Here is a 13,563-nt window from a genome sequence, read left to right as displayed (position 1 = left end):
TCCCTCTGCTCTGTCCCTCTGTCCTGTCCCTCTGCTCTGTCCCTCTGCTCTGTCCCTCTGCTCTGTCCCTCTGCTCTGTCCCTCTGCTCTGTCCCTCTGTCCTGTCCCTCTGTCCTGTCCCTCTGTCCTGTCCCTCTGCTCTGTCCCTCTGCTCTGTCCCTCTGCTCTGTCCCTCTGTCCTGTCCCTCTGCTCTGTCCCTCTGCTCTGTCCCTCTGTCCTGTCCCTCTGCTCTGTCCCTCTGCTCTGTCCCTCTGCTCTGTCCCTCTGTCCTGTCCCTCTGTCCTGTCCCTCTGCTCTGTCCCTCTGCTCTGTCCCTCTGCTCTGTCCCTCTGTCCTGTCCCTCTGTCCTGTCCCTCTGCTCTGTCCCTCTGCTCTGTCCCTCTGCTCTGTCCCTCTGTCCTGTCCCTCTGCTCTGTCCCTCTGCTCTGTCCCTCTGCTCTGTCCCTCTGTCCTGTCCCTCTGCTCTGTCCCTCTGCTCTGTCCCTCTGCTCTGTCCCTCTGCTCTGTCCCTCTGTCCTGTCCCTCTGCTCTGTCCCTCTGCTCTGTCCCTCTGCTCTGTCCCTCTGCTCTGTCTCCCTGCCCTGTCCCTCTGCCCTGTCCCTCTGCCCTGTCCCTCTGCTCTGTCCCTCTGGTCTGTCCCTCTGCTCTGTCCCTCTGCTCTGTCCCTTGTCTCTGTCCCTCTGCCCTGTCCCTCTGCCGTGTCCCTCTGCCCTGTCCCTCTGCTCTGTCCCTCTGCTCTGTCCCTTTTCTCTGTCTCTCTGCCCTGTCCCTCTGCTCTGTCCCTTTTCTCTGTCTCTCTATCCTGTCCCCCTGCCCTGTCCCTCTGCTCTGTCCCTCTGCTCTGTCCCCTTTCTCTGTCTCTCTATCCTGTCCCTCTGCCCTGTCCCTCTGCTCTGTCCCTCTGCCCTGTCTCTCTATCATGTCTCTCTGCTCTGTCCCTTTTCTCTGTCTCTCTGCCCTGTCCCTCTGTTCTGTCCCTTTTCTCTGTCTCTCTGCCCTGTGCCTCTGCTCTGTCCCTTTTCTCTGTCTCTCTGCCCTGTCCCTCTGCTCTGTCCCTTTTCTCTGTCTCTCTGCTCTGTCCCTCTGCTCTGCCCCTCTGCTCTGTCCCTTTTCTCTGTCTCTCTGCCCTGTCCCTCTACCCTGTCCCTCTGCTCTGTCCCTTTTCTCTGTCTCTCTGCCCTGTCTCTCTGCCCTGTCCCTTTGCTCTGTCGCTCTGCCCTGTCTCTCTGCCATGTCCCTTTTCTCTGTCTCTCTGCCCTGTCTCTCTGCCCTGTCCCTTTGCTCTGTCCCTTTTCTCTGTCTCTCTGCCCTGTCCCTTTTCTCTGTCTCTCTGCCCTGTCTCTCTGCCCTGTCCCTTTGCTCTGTCCCTTTTCTCTGTCGCTCTGCCCTGTCTCTCTGCCCTGTCCCTTTGCTCTGTCCCTGTACTCCTTAAGCTATACTAAGTACCGTTATGTGAGAAAGAGATCTCCACCAATTCATCATATACTGTACACTGTAGTGGTTCTCATTGGAGAGTTAGACCTAAAGGTAATGGTTAGGGTTGGAGAACAACATGGTGGATTATTGTGGAGAGTTATGCCAGTTATATTTCCTGAGTGCCTTGCCTTGTGTGCGTTAGAGTCTCCAAATTGAGATGAATTGAGGGGAATGCTATGCACAAGGCTAATAATCAAGCAAACTGAGTGGAGCCAAATTGAACAGGACTAAATATTGCTGTTAGCCTGCAAGACAGGGTGAGAAGGAAAGAGAGTTCAGTATGAAAGACAAAGATCGACATACACACACATTAGAGAAATTCAAATATTACTGTACAAGTAGGATAGCGGGGATGACAAGCTCTTGATCATGAAAGCTATTTTAACTAACTCCGTAACTCACATGCACTCACTCACATACACACGCTGGAGCAAGCAGCCTAATTCCCCTCCCTGTGTGTGAGCGGCGATGCAGGGATACTGTCAGTGTGTCTGTCAGTGTGTGTCTGTCAGTGGCAGATGCCACGAGGCCGGGGCCAAATGATGGAGACGATAGCTAATTGCTCAATCAGGCAATCTAATCTGGCCAATCTCATTTTCAGCTTCTCTTCTTCCCCCGGTTCCCTCTCTCTGTCCACCTCTACTTCCTGCTCTATCTGCTCAGCAGCTGCTGGACCAAACCACAAGCACAGGATGGGGGGAAGGGGATGGATCTGTTCAAGAGGGGATATATGATTTAAAGTACTGGGGTTTAGTCTACTATGAGACACACTACAGTATGCAACTACAGTTTCCAGAACTGTGCAACTTGACTGTGTTAAATTATATAATTACCCCTCTCAGGGGGTATCAGTGATATGAAGAGGGGCTATTAATTACCCCTCTCAGGGGGTATCAGTGAGATGAAGAGTGGCTATTAATTACCCCTCTCAGGGGGTATCAGTGATATGAAAAGTGGCTATTAATTACCCCTCTCAGGGGGTATCAGTGATATGAAGAGTGGCTATTAATTACCCCTGTCAGGGGGTATCAGTGAAATGAAGTGTGGCTATTAATTACCCCTCCCAGGGGGTATCAGTGAAATGGAGAGTGGCTTTTAATTACCCCTCTCAGGGGGTATCAGTGATGTTCAAGAGTGGCTATTAATTACCCCTCTCAGGGGGTATTAGTGAAATGAAGAGGGGCTATTATTTACCCCTCTCAAGGGGGTATCAGTGATATGAAGAGTGGCTATGAATTACCCCTCTCAAGGGGGTATCAGTGATATGAAGAGTGGCTATTAATTACCCCTCTCAGGGGGTAGCAGTGATATGAAGAGGGGCTATTAATTACTCCTCTCAGGGGGTATCAGTGATTTGAAGAGTGGCTATTAATTACCCCTCTCAGGGGGTATCAATGATGGTCAAAAAGTGACTATTAATTACCCCTCTCAGGGGGTATCAGTGAGATGAAAAGTGGCTATTAATTACCCCTCTCAGGGGGTATCAGTGAGATGAAGAGTGGCTAATAATTACCCCTCTCAGGGGGTATCAGTGAGATGAAGAGTGACTATTAATTACCCCTCTCAGGGGGTATCAGTGATGTTGAAGAGTGACTATTAATTACCCCTCTCAGGGGGTATCAGTGATGTTCAAAAGTGGCTATTAATTACCCCTCTCAGGGGGTATCAGTGATTTGGAGAGTGGCTATTAATTACCCCTCTCAGGGGGTATCAGTGATGTTGAAGAGTGACTATTAATTACCCCTCTCAGGGGGTATCAGTGAGATGAAGAGTGGCTATTAATTACCCCTCTCAGGGGGTATCAGTGAGATGAAGAGTGGCTATTAATTACCCTTCTCAGGGGGTATCAGTGATGTTGAAGAGTGACTATTAATTACCCCTCTCAGGGGGTATCAGTGAGATGAAGAGTGGCTATTAATTACCCCTCTCAGGGGGTATCAGTGATATGAAGAGTGGCTATTAATTACCCCTCTCAGTAGGGTATCAGTGATGTTCAAAAGTGGCTATTAATTACCCCTCTCAGGGGGTATCAGTGGTATGAAGAGTGGCTAATAATTACCCCTCTCAGGGGGTATCAGTGATATGAATGGTGGCTATTAATTACCCCTCTCAGGGGGTAAACCCATTCTGCCCCCCCCCCCACTCCTGTCCTCTGCCCTGGTTTAGTGGCCCATACCCTCCCCCCCTGTCCTCTGCCCTGGTTTAGTGAACCATACCCCCCCCCCCCTCCTGTCCTCTGCCCTGGTTTAGTGAACCATACCCCCCCCCCCCTGTCCTCTGCCCTGGTTTAGTGAACCATACCCCCCCCCCCCCCCCCTCCTGTCCTCTGCCCTGGTTTAGTGAACCATACCCCCCCCTGTCCTCTGCCCTGTCCTCTGTTTAGTGACCCGTACTGTCCCCCTCCATTACCCTGGCATTGAGTAGTAGCCTGTCCTGTTCTCCCTTCTGCCTCCGCTCCATATGGGAGAGAGATTGTGCATGACCTCACACAGATCACCATATTACCTTCAGACCCCCAGTGACCTAGAGCTGGATCAGCCATGCATACAGCCCTGGCCCACACCAGATGTACAGACACACACACACACACACACACACACACACACACACACACACACACACACACACACACACACACACACACACACACACACACACACACACACACACACACACACACACACACACACACACACACACACACACACACACACACACACACACACACACACACAGGGACTCACATAGTTACGCATGTGCACTTGCAAAGGGACAATCTATCTGTCTCTCTCTCTCTCTCTCTCTCTCTCTCTCTCTCTCTCTCTCTCTCTCTCTCTGTCACTGTCTCGTTCCCTTTCCCTCTTTCTGACATGCACACACTGTGACATGTGCAGGGTTAACAGGGTTAACAAGGCTTTGGGGAGACATTTGTCACTGAAATGGAGACTCTTCAGTGACCTGGGCACAAGGTCTGTGTGGCTGATTGGCATCTTGGGAGGGCCAGGGCACCTGGGCCAGAATCTGGGCATAGCGTGGTGGAGCAGAGAAGGGATGTGATCAGGAGATGTGTGGTTCCAAATGCCACTCTGTCAGCAGAGGAGAGGCAGCACACACGGCGTGTGTTTTTCTGCAGCGTACAGGCAGTCTGTAGGGAAATCACTGAGGTAGTGTGTCTATGCCAGTGTACATACGTGTCTTCATGCGTGCACTGTATTTGTGTCTGTGTCTTTGTGTGTAACAGTAAGCTTGTACGTGTGTATGCATGTATACGGTATGTGTGTGCATTTGTGCATACTGTATGTACAACAAACCACCCAGTATGATATACTCCCTCCATTCCATTCCACAACCATGAAGCCTTGGCAACTGGAGGATGGACAGGCTCTACTAGTAAGAGGTGTCTGAGAGGTGACTGAATGTTTATCTGATGCAGGGGGACCATGTAGGCTTATGCATGTTAGGACAGGAAGGGTTTCTGTTAGCTTGCTGCATCTATTCCTACTGTCTCTATTTAGCCTCACACTCCCCTGACATGTGATCTGGGTGGGAAGCTTGTCATTCGATAAGCATCACTTTGATGTCTTCGGGGAGTCCTTTCCTTTTGGCATTGTTTACTTTATGTTCTGTCCTATGATTCATTGCGGTTTGAGAACTATATCAACATCAGGCATTGAGATTATATCAGTGTGTGTGTGTGTGTGTGTGTACGCACACCCCCTATGCATGTCTGTATTAGTATCACTTTTTTCCCACTAGTACATCAACAAGTCTTTCCTGTATGCCTACTGTACATGTCAAATATATTCAAGACCATTTGAGATGATTGTTGAAGGAAGTGAGGGGGACTGGGTATGCACATGTGTCAGAAGGACAGGAAATACCACGTCATTGGCAATTAGTGGTGCTGATTTTATGCTTAATGAAGTGTGTGTGCGTGCGTGTGTGCGTGCGAGTGTGTCCGTGCGTGTGTGTGTCCGTCCGTCCGTGTGTGTGTGTGTGTCTGTCTGTCTGTTTGTGCGCAAGTGTGTGAGTGGTAGACAGCTGGTTGATCTCAGCTGTATCACACCACTTCCTCATGAAGCTGTGACATGATTGATTAAGGCAAACTATTTGTCCTGACCTGGGGCCTGTTTGTGTGAGACATAATGTCATAGTGGGAGTCTTTCTCAGTTCATCCTAACTATCAGCTGTATTTACTAAGACGTCAGAACAAGACTGATCTTTTGATTCTATAAACACTTTACTTTCTCCTCCCATTTCTCTCCCTTGCCTTGCTTTCATTCTCCCTCTCACCCCAATTTTTTCCAGCCAGGACACCTGTGATATAAGTCAGTATTGGACGTCCATCCATGTCTGAGGAGGTCAGGAGATGACGTTGAAACCGACCACTATGCACAACAGTTAGCACTGCTACCTTCAAGTAGGTTTGGGTTTTGCTAGGGTGTCGTGGACGGGGATGTCGGATGTGTGTGAATATCTGCATCCAAATTAGCTTCCAAATCCAGCGATAGAAAGTTGTTTTGATTATTTGTTTTAAGTCTTTCCCAAATCTTACCCTTACCTTAACCATTGAGAGTTAATGCCTAACCTTAACCATTGAGAGTTAATGCCTAACCTTAACCATTGAGAGTTAATGCCTAACCTTAACCATTGAGAGTTAATGCCTAACCTTAACCATTGAGAGTTAATGCCTAACCTTAACCATTGAGAGTTAATGCCTAACCTTAACCATTGAGAGTTAATGCCTAACCTTAAGAATTCAGAGTTAATGCCTAACCTTAAGAATTCAGAGTTAATGCCTAACCTTAACACTAACCTTAAAACCCTAACCTGACGTTTGTAACAAACATGGATTAACATCTAATTCTGACGTGAGACTGTGAGAGCTGAAGCATTTTCCACCTTCTGTCACGCGGGACTAGGTGGGTGAAGGAATCAGACGCAGAGAGAGATCCACTTGGGAAAAATATTCCTTTTTACTATTGCACACAAAAAATGATAAGCCCAAACATACAGGGCGCAGAGAACAACTTGACAACCCAAAACACAGGGTGCCAAGTAAAATGTAAAAATAATACACCTCTACCTAAAACACACACACGTAACATAAAGACAATCCCGCACAAAACAAGGGCGGGTCTACCTACTAAATATAGGGAAGCTCATTAACCGAAAACAACAGAAACACAGGTGAAACTAATAAGACAAAACAAACAGACAAACGAAAAAGGGATCAGTGGCGGCTAGTAGGACGGTGACGACGACCGTCGAGCACCGCCCGAACAGGCAGGGGAGCCAACTTCGGCGGAAGTCGTGACACCTTCCTGCAGTTGTTGTTTTCTCTCACCGTCTATCTCACTCCATGTCCAGCATCTCTCTCCTCTACTCATCCCTCTATCCTCCTTTCATCTCTTTCCCTTTTTCTCTTTCTCAGATCTCTGTTTTTCCTTTCCCTCTCACTGAGAGCATCTCTCTCTCACTTCCGGGTTGAACTTTGACCTCTCTCCATCTTGCAGCTGAAAGAAGCCAGGTCCTCCTGTCATCCCCACCAGTCCCCATCCGCAGCCACAGACACACAGATGCACGCATAGTCACACACAATTATGTTAGCTCAGTACATAGCCACAGAAAAACACAGCCATTTTCCCAGCAAAAGATGGTAGTCACAAAAAGCAGAAATAGAGATAAAATTAATCACTAACCTTTGATGATCTTCATCAGATGACACTCATAGGACATCTTGTTACACAATACATTTATGTTTTGTTCGATAATGTGCATATTTATATCCACAAATCTCGGTTTACATTGGCGCCATGTTCAGAAATGCCTCCAAAATATCCGGAGAAATTGCAGAGAGTCACGTCAAATAACAGAAATACTCATCATAAACTTTGATGAAAGATACATGTTTGTATCTTTGTATTTGTATTTGTTGATGAAAGATACATATAATTAAAGATACACTTGTTCTTAATGCAATGGCTGTGTCAGATTTAAAAAAAACTTTACGTAAAAAGCACACCATGCAATAATCTGAGACGGCGCTCAGATAAAAACAACATTTCTTCACCATATTGGAGTCAACAGAAATACGAAATTACATCCTAAATATTCCCTTACCTTTGATCATCTTCATCAGAATGCACTCCCAGAAATCCTAGTTCCACAATAAATCGTTGTTTTGTTCAATAATGTCCATTACTTATGTCTAAGTAGCTACTTTTGCTAGCATGTTTAGTGCACATGTCCAAACGCTCGCGCAGATGCAGGCGAACTCGGACGAAAACTTCAAAAAGTTATATAACAGGTCGAATAAACTGGTCAAACTAAGTAGAGAATCAATCTTCAGGATGTTGTTATCATATATATCCAATAACGTTCCAACCGGAGCATTCCTTCATGTCTGTAGAAGTTATGGAACGCAAGGCGATATCATGAGGAAAGCGCATGACCAGGACTTGGCATTCTGCCAGACCAATGACTGAAACACCTCCCATCCGGAACCACATCACACTAGAGGCTTCCTTCCACGTTCTACAGACTGTTGACATCTAGTGGAAGGCGTAGGAAGTGCAAACAGATCCATATCTTACAGGGAATTGAATCGGCGATGAGTTGAACATTGACCAGTCTCAGAATTCTCACTTCCTGTTTGGATTTTTTCTCAGGTTTTTGCCTGCCATATGAGTTCTGTTATACTCACAGACATCATTCAAACAGTTTTAGAAACTTCAGAGTGTTTTATATCCAATAGTAATAATAATATGCATATATTAGCATCTGGGACAGAGTAGGAGGCAGTTCACTATGGGCACGCAATTCATCCAAAAGTGATAATGCTGCCCCCTATCATAAAGAAGTTAAACACTTGTATCTTAGATCACTAACCCTAACCCAGTATTTCTGTAATTTGATGTGGCTCTCTGCACTTTCACCGGATGTTTGTTTGAGACAATGCATATCTGACCATAACGCGCCAATGTAAACTGAGATTTTTGGATATAAAAATGAACTTTATCGAACAAAACATACATGTTTTGTGTAACATGAAGTCCTATGAGTGCCATCTGATAAAGATTATCAAAGGTTAGTGATTAATTTAATCGCTATTTCTGACTTTTGTGAGCCCTCTCCTTGGCTGGAAAATGGCTGTATGGTTTTCCGTGACTAGGCGCTGACCTAACATAATCGCATGGTGTGCTCTCTCCGTAAAGCCTTTTTGAAATCGGACACTGTGGTGGGATTTACAATAAGTTTATCTTTAAAATAGTGTATAATACTTGTATGTTTGAGGAATTTTTATTATGGGATTTCTGTTGTTTTGAATTTGGCGCCCTGCAATTTCACTGGCTGTTGTCAAGGTGGGACTCTAGCGTCCCACTTGTACCAGAGTGGCTAGGGTTAGGGTTATGACTAGGGTTAGAGTTGAGCTGGGGTGTTGACATGAAGCTAGGGTTAGGGTTATGGCTAGGGTTAGAGTTAAACTGGGGTGATGACATGAAGCTAGGGTTAGGATTATGACTAGGGTTAGAGTTAAACTGGGGTGATGACATGAAGCTAGGGTTAGGGTTATGGCTAGGGTTAGAGTTGAGCTGGGGTGATGACATGAAGCTAGGGTCTCATGGTTACAGGTATGCTTACAGGTAGAGCTGATTGTGGATCACTTGAGGGAGGAGAAAGTGTAAGGGGTGGGAGTGTGCTTGTGTAATGGTGAGGGGACCAGGAAGTATACCACTAGCTAAATTAGGTGACCTTGATTGCACAGAGGAAGGATAATCAAGCAAACACAATATCTACCACCACCACCATCACTACACTGCATCCTGACACACTAATGAATGACAATTTATAGCAGAATGATGGAGGGATAAAAAACGGTGTTCCTTTTTCCAAGTAGAGTATGAATGGTAGAGTGTTTGTGTGGCGGTGACACTGAGGAAGCAGCCAGCTGTCTGCACTGCCAAGCTCCTCAATTCACAGAGATGTAAAGCAACCCTTCAAAATCAAGACTGTCTTGTATCTCTCTCTTTCACACACATTCATACACTCACACACCATTCACAGAGGTAGATAAATAGTCCAGACGGAAGGCCTTACACAAAAATACACAAACACTTATTTCCTCTAGAAAGCATCAAGAGACACTTCCTACAACATACTGAGGATGAATACAACTCAGCAAGTCAATTATTCCTCCAAGAGATGGTCCATGTTTCTTGTAGGAGGATTACCCCTCAAACGAACAGGATGTGTCAGATGACAATTTTCTATTGAACATTTCTCCTCTTTCTGCCTCATACATTGATGCCTTGGCAGTATCTGTCCCCAGTCCTAATTAGAGTCCCGTGTTGAGCGTCTGCCCAGACAGACACACACGCAAAATCACACACACACACACACACACACACACACACACACACACACACACACACACACACACACACACACACACACACACACACACACACACACACACACACACACACACACACACACACACACACACACACACACACACACACACACACACACACACACACACACACACACAGGCTGATGTAAATGGAGAAGGGCTGGTCCTATCAGGGGGAGCGTTGTCTGACATGTAATCCAGTAAAGGCCTCTTTATGTCTTTGAAATGGAGTGTTTTATGTTGTAGCCTGTCAGGGTCAGAACACACAGAGTTATGGTCCTCTGTACTGGACAGGATGTCATGAAGAGGGCGGAGAGGAGAGGGAGGGAGGGAGGGAGGGAGGGAGGGAGGGAGGGAGGGAGGGAGGGAGGGAGGGAGGGAGGGAGGGAGGGAGGGAGTGGAGTGGAGTGGAGTGGAGTGGAGTGGAGTGGAGTGGAGGGAAGAGAGGGGGGAGGGGAGAGGAGAGGAGGGAGGGAGTGGAGCAGAGTGGAGGGAAGAGAGGAGAAAAGGGAGTGAGGGAGTGGAGGGGATTGGAGGGAAGGGAGGGGGAGAGGAGAGGAGGGCGGGAGTGGAGCGGAGGGAAGGGAGGGGGAGAGGAGAGGAGGGCGGGAGGGAGGGAGGGGTGCAGTACAGTACATGGTATTAATATTAGCCTTATTATTGATGCTACTAGCAGTGATGGATTGTGTGTGCTGAGAACACTAACAAGGGAAGAGAGGAAGAGGAAGGACAGTGTGTGGGTGTGGGGGGGGGGTATGCACTGTATCTTAGTGCTTTTTTAAAAGTGTGTTCAATTTCGGTTTGATTATTAAAAAATAATCAACATTTTCAATGTTGATTCTTTTTTTACACATTAAATGCGCTATGCATTACGTGGGTTGAGTTATGTAAAAACACAGAGTAAAACTATTAATAAAAGTCCCATGATGGTAGTGACTGCCCATGCCTGCTTATCACTTATTTCCATAATTTATTCACTTTACTTTAATCAAATATGTCAGTTGTTGTGTATATTACATTTGTTTTATCTGATAACTGACTTTATTATTTCATTCCAAGTCATCATCTCATCTCTATAGAGCTGCTGCCTACGCTGTCTGACAAAATCACTATTTTAATAGTTCTTCAAAGTTAATAAGGCATACTTTTATGACTGCTGAATACCAACTATCAGTCACTTAGATTATGTATTTTTTGGTAAAGATGCGCTGTGAAGCAACTGCGATCGTGCATTATTCTGCCTCTTCTCTCCCACTCGGTGTCTGCACCACACAGACTAGACAAGTAGGCGCACAATGGATTATGGTCATTGTAGTTAATTAACACGTTTTCTGCGCAAAACTGTGTTTGTTTTTTCATGTTACTTCTATTTTTCACTAAACAATCACATACTGACATTGTCACTAGAAGTGTATCACATCAAATCCAATCATATCCTATCATATCCTATCCTATCATATCATATCCTATCATATCATGTCCTATCATATTCTATCATATCCTATCTTATCATATTGTATCCTATTCTATCATATCCTATCCTATCATATTCTATCATATCCTATCCTATCATATTGTATCCTATTCTATCATATCCTATCCTATCATATTCTATCATATCCTATCCTATCATATTCTATCCTATCCTATCATATCGGGGCGGCAGGTAGCCTAGTGGTTAGAGCATTGGGCCAGTAACCGAAAGGTTGCTAGATGGAATCCCCGAGCTGACAAGGTAAAAAATATGTCGTTCTGCCCTGGAACAAGGCAGTTAACCCACTGTTCCTAGGCTGTCATTGTAAATAAGAATTTGTTCTTAACTGACTTGCCTAGTTAAATGAAGGTTAAATAAATATCCTATCATAGAATAAAATATGAATGAAAATACTTTCCAAAGACAGCCAGCAGAAGAGTCTGCAGTCACTCTCTCCGTCTCTAAGTATAAAAGGAATCTATTACAGAGGTCTGTCTCTCTCTGATTGCTCTCTCCTATGGTGAAGAGGAGGGAGGTATGTGGCCTTGTCTGTCCTTGCCACCTATCTCTCTCAACCTCTCCCCAGCCCTGTCTCTCAGTCTGTACTGTCTGGGCATGCAGTGATTACTGAACCCCAGCTCAGGACAGCCAGAGAGCCAGGACATAATCACTTCCAATCTCCAGAACACACACATACACTCACAGCACTAAGAGAGGGGCCTGTAAAAACAGCTTCTGATTGCCCGTTAGGAAATAGAGAGCTGGTGCTTCAGACTAGACCTTTCTGTCTTCTACACTTTTCTTACCATTTGTTTTTTATGCCCACGTTAAAGTCATTGTTATTTGAATGCTTTTATTGTGGGACACACATTAAATGCATTTTATAGACCATAAACAGCTTATTCTTTTCTAGAAAGATCTAATTAATGGGGATGTGTGTCTTTTTGTCAATAACAGCTGGTGCGCGATGTCTAATAATAAAGAAGTCTCGAGGTATTACTCGCCTGAGGTAGAGTACCTTATGATAAGCTGTCGACCACACTATCTAACAAGAGAGATCTCATCTGTATTATTCGTAGCCGTCTATTTACCCCCACAAAGCGAAGCTGGCACTAAGACCGCTCTCAACCAACTCTATAAGGCCGTAAACAAAGAAGAAAATGCTCACCCAGAAGTGGCACGTCTAGTGGCCAGGGACTTTAATGCAGGCAAACTTAAATCAGTTTTGCCACATTTTTACCAGCATGTCACATGTGCAACTAGGGAATAAATCTGTTTCCTAGAACACCATCCTAGACCACCTTTACTCCACACACAGAGATCAATACAAAGCTCTCCCCCATCGTCCATTTGGCAAATCTGACCACAAAGCTATCCTCCTGATTCCAGCTTACAAGCTAAAACTAAAGCAGGAAGTACCAGTGACTCGTTCAAAACAGAAGTGGTCAGATGGCACGGATGCAACACTACAGGACTGTTTTGCTAGCACAGACTGGAATATGTTCCGGGATTCATCCAATGGCATTGAGGAATACAACACCGGCTTCATCAATAATTGCATCGATGACGTCGTCCCCACAGTGACTGTACGTACATATCCCAATCAGAAGCCATGTATTACAGGCAACATCTGCATCGAGCTAAAGGCAAGAGCTGCCGCTTTCAAGGAGCGGGAGACTAATCCGGAAGCTTGTAAGAAATCCCGCTATGCCCTCAGACGAACCATAAAACAAGCAAGCGTCAATACAGGACTAAGATTGAATCCTACTAGACCGGCTCTGACACTTGTCGGATGTGGCAGGGCTTGAAAACTGTTAAGGACTACAAAGGAAAACCCAGACGCGAGCTTCCCAGTGACGTAAGCCTACCAGACAAGGTAAATTACTTTTATTCTTGCTTCGAGGCAAGCAACACTGAAGCATGCACGAGAGCACCAGCTGTTCTGGATGACTGTGTGATCACGCTCTCGGTAGCCAATGTGAACAAAACCTTTAAACAAGTCAACATTCACGAAGCCGCTGGGCCAGATGGATTACCAGGACGTGTATTCAAAGCATGCGTGAACCAACTGTCAAGTGTCTTCATTGACATTTTCAACCTCTCCCTGACTGAGTCTGTAATACCTACATGTTTCAAGCAGACCACCATAGTCCCTGTGCCCAAGAAGGTGAAGGTAACCTGCCTAAATGATTACCG

The sequence above is a fragment of the Salvelinus alpinus genome, chromosome 21 (genome assembly GCF_045679555.1).
Source record: "Salvelinus alpinus chromosome 21, SLU_Salpinus.1, whole genome shotgun sequence".
NCBI classification, from domain to species: Eukaryota; Metazoa; Chordata; class Actinopteri; order Salmoniformes; family Salmonidae; genus Salvelinus; species Salvelinus alpinus.
The sequence above is the reverse complement of the archived record's forward strand: the minus strand, read 5'-3'. Positions refer to the sequence as shown.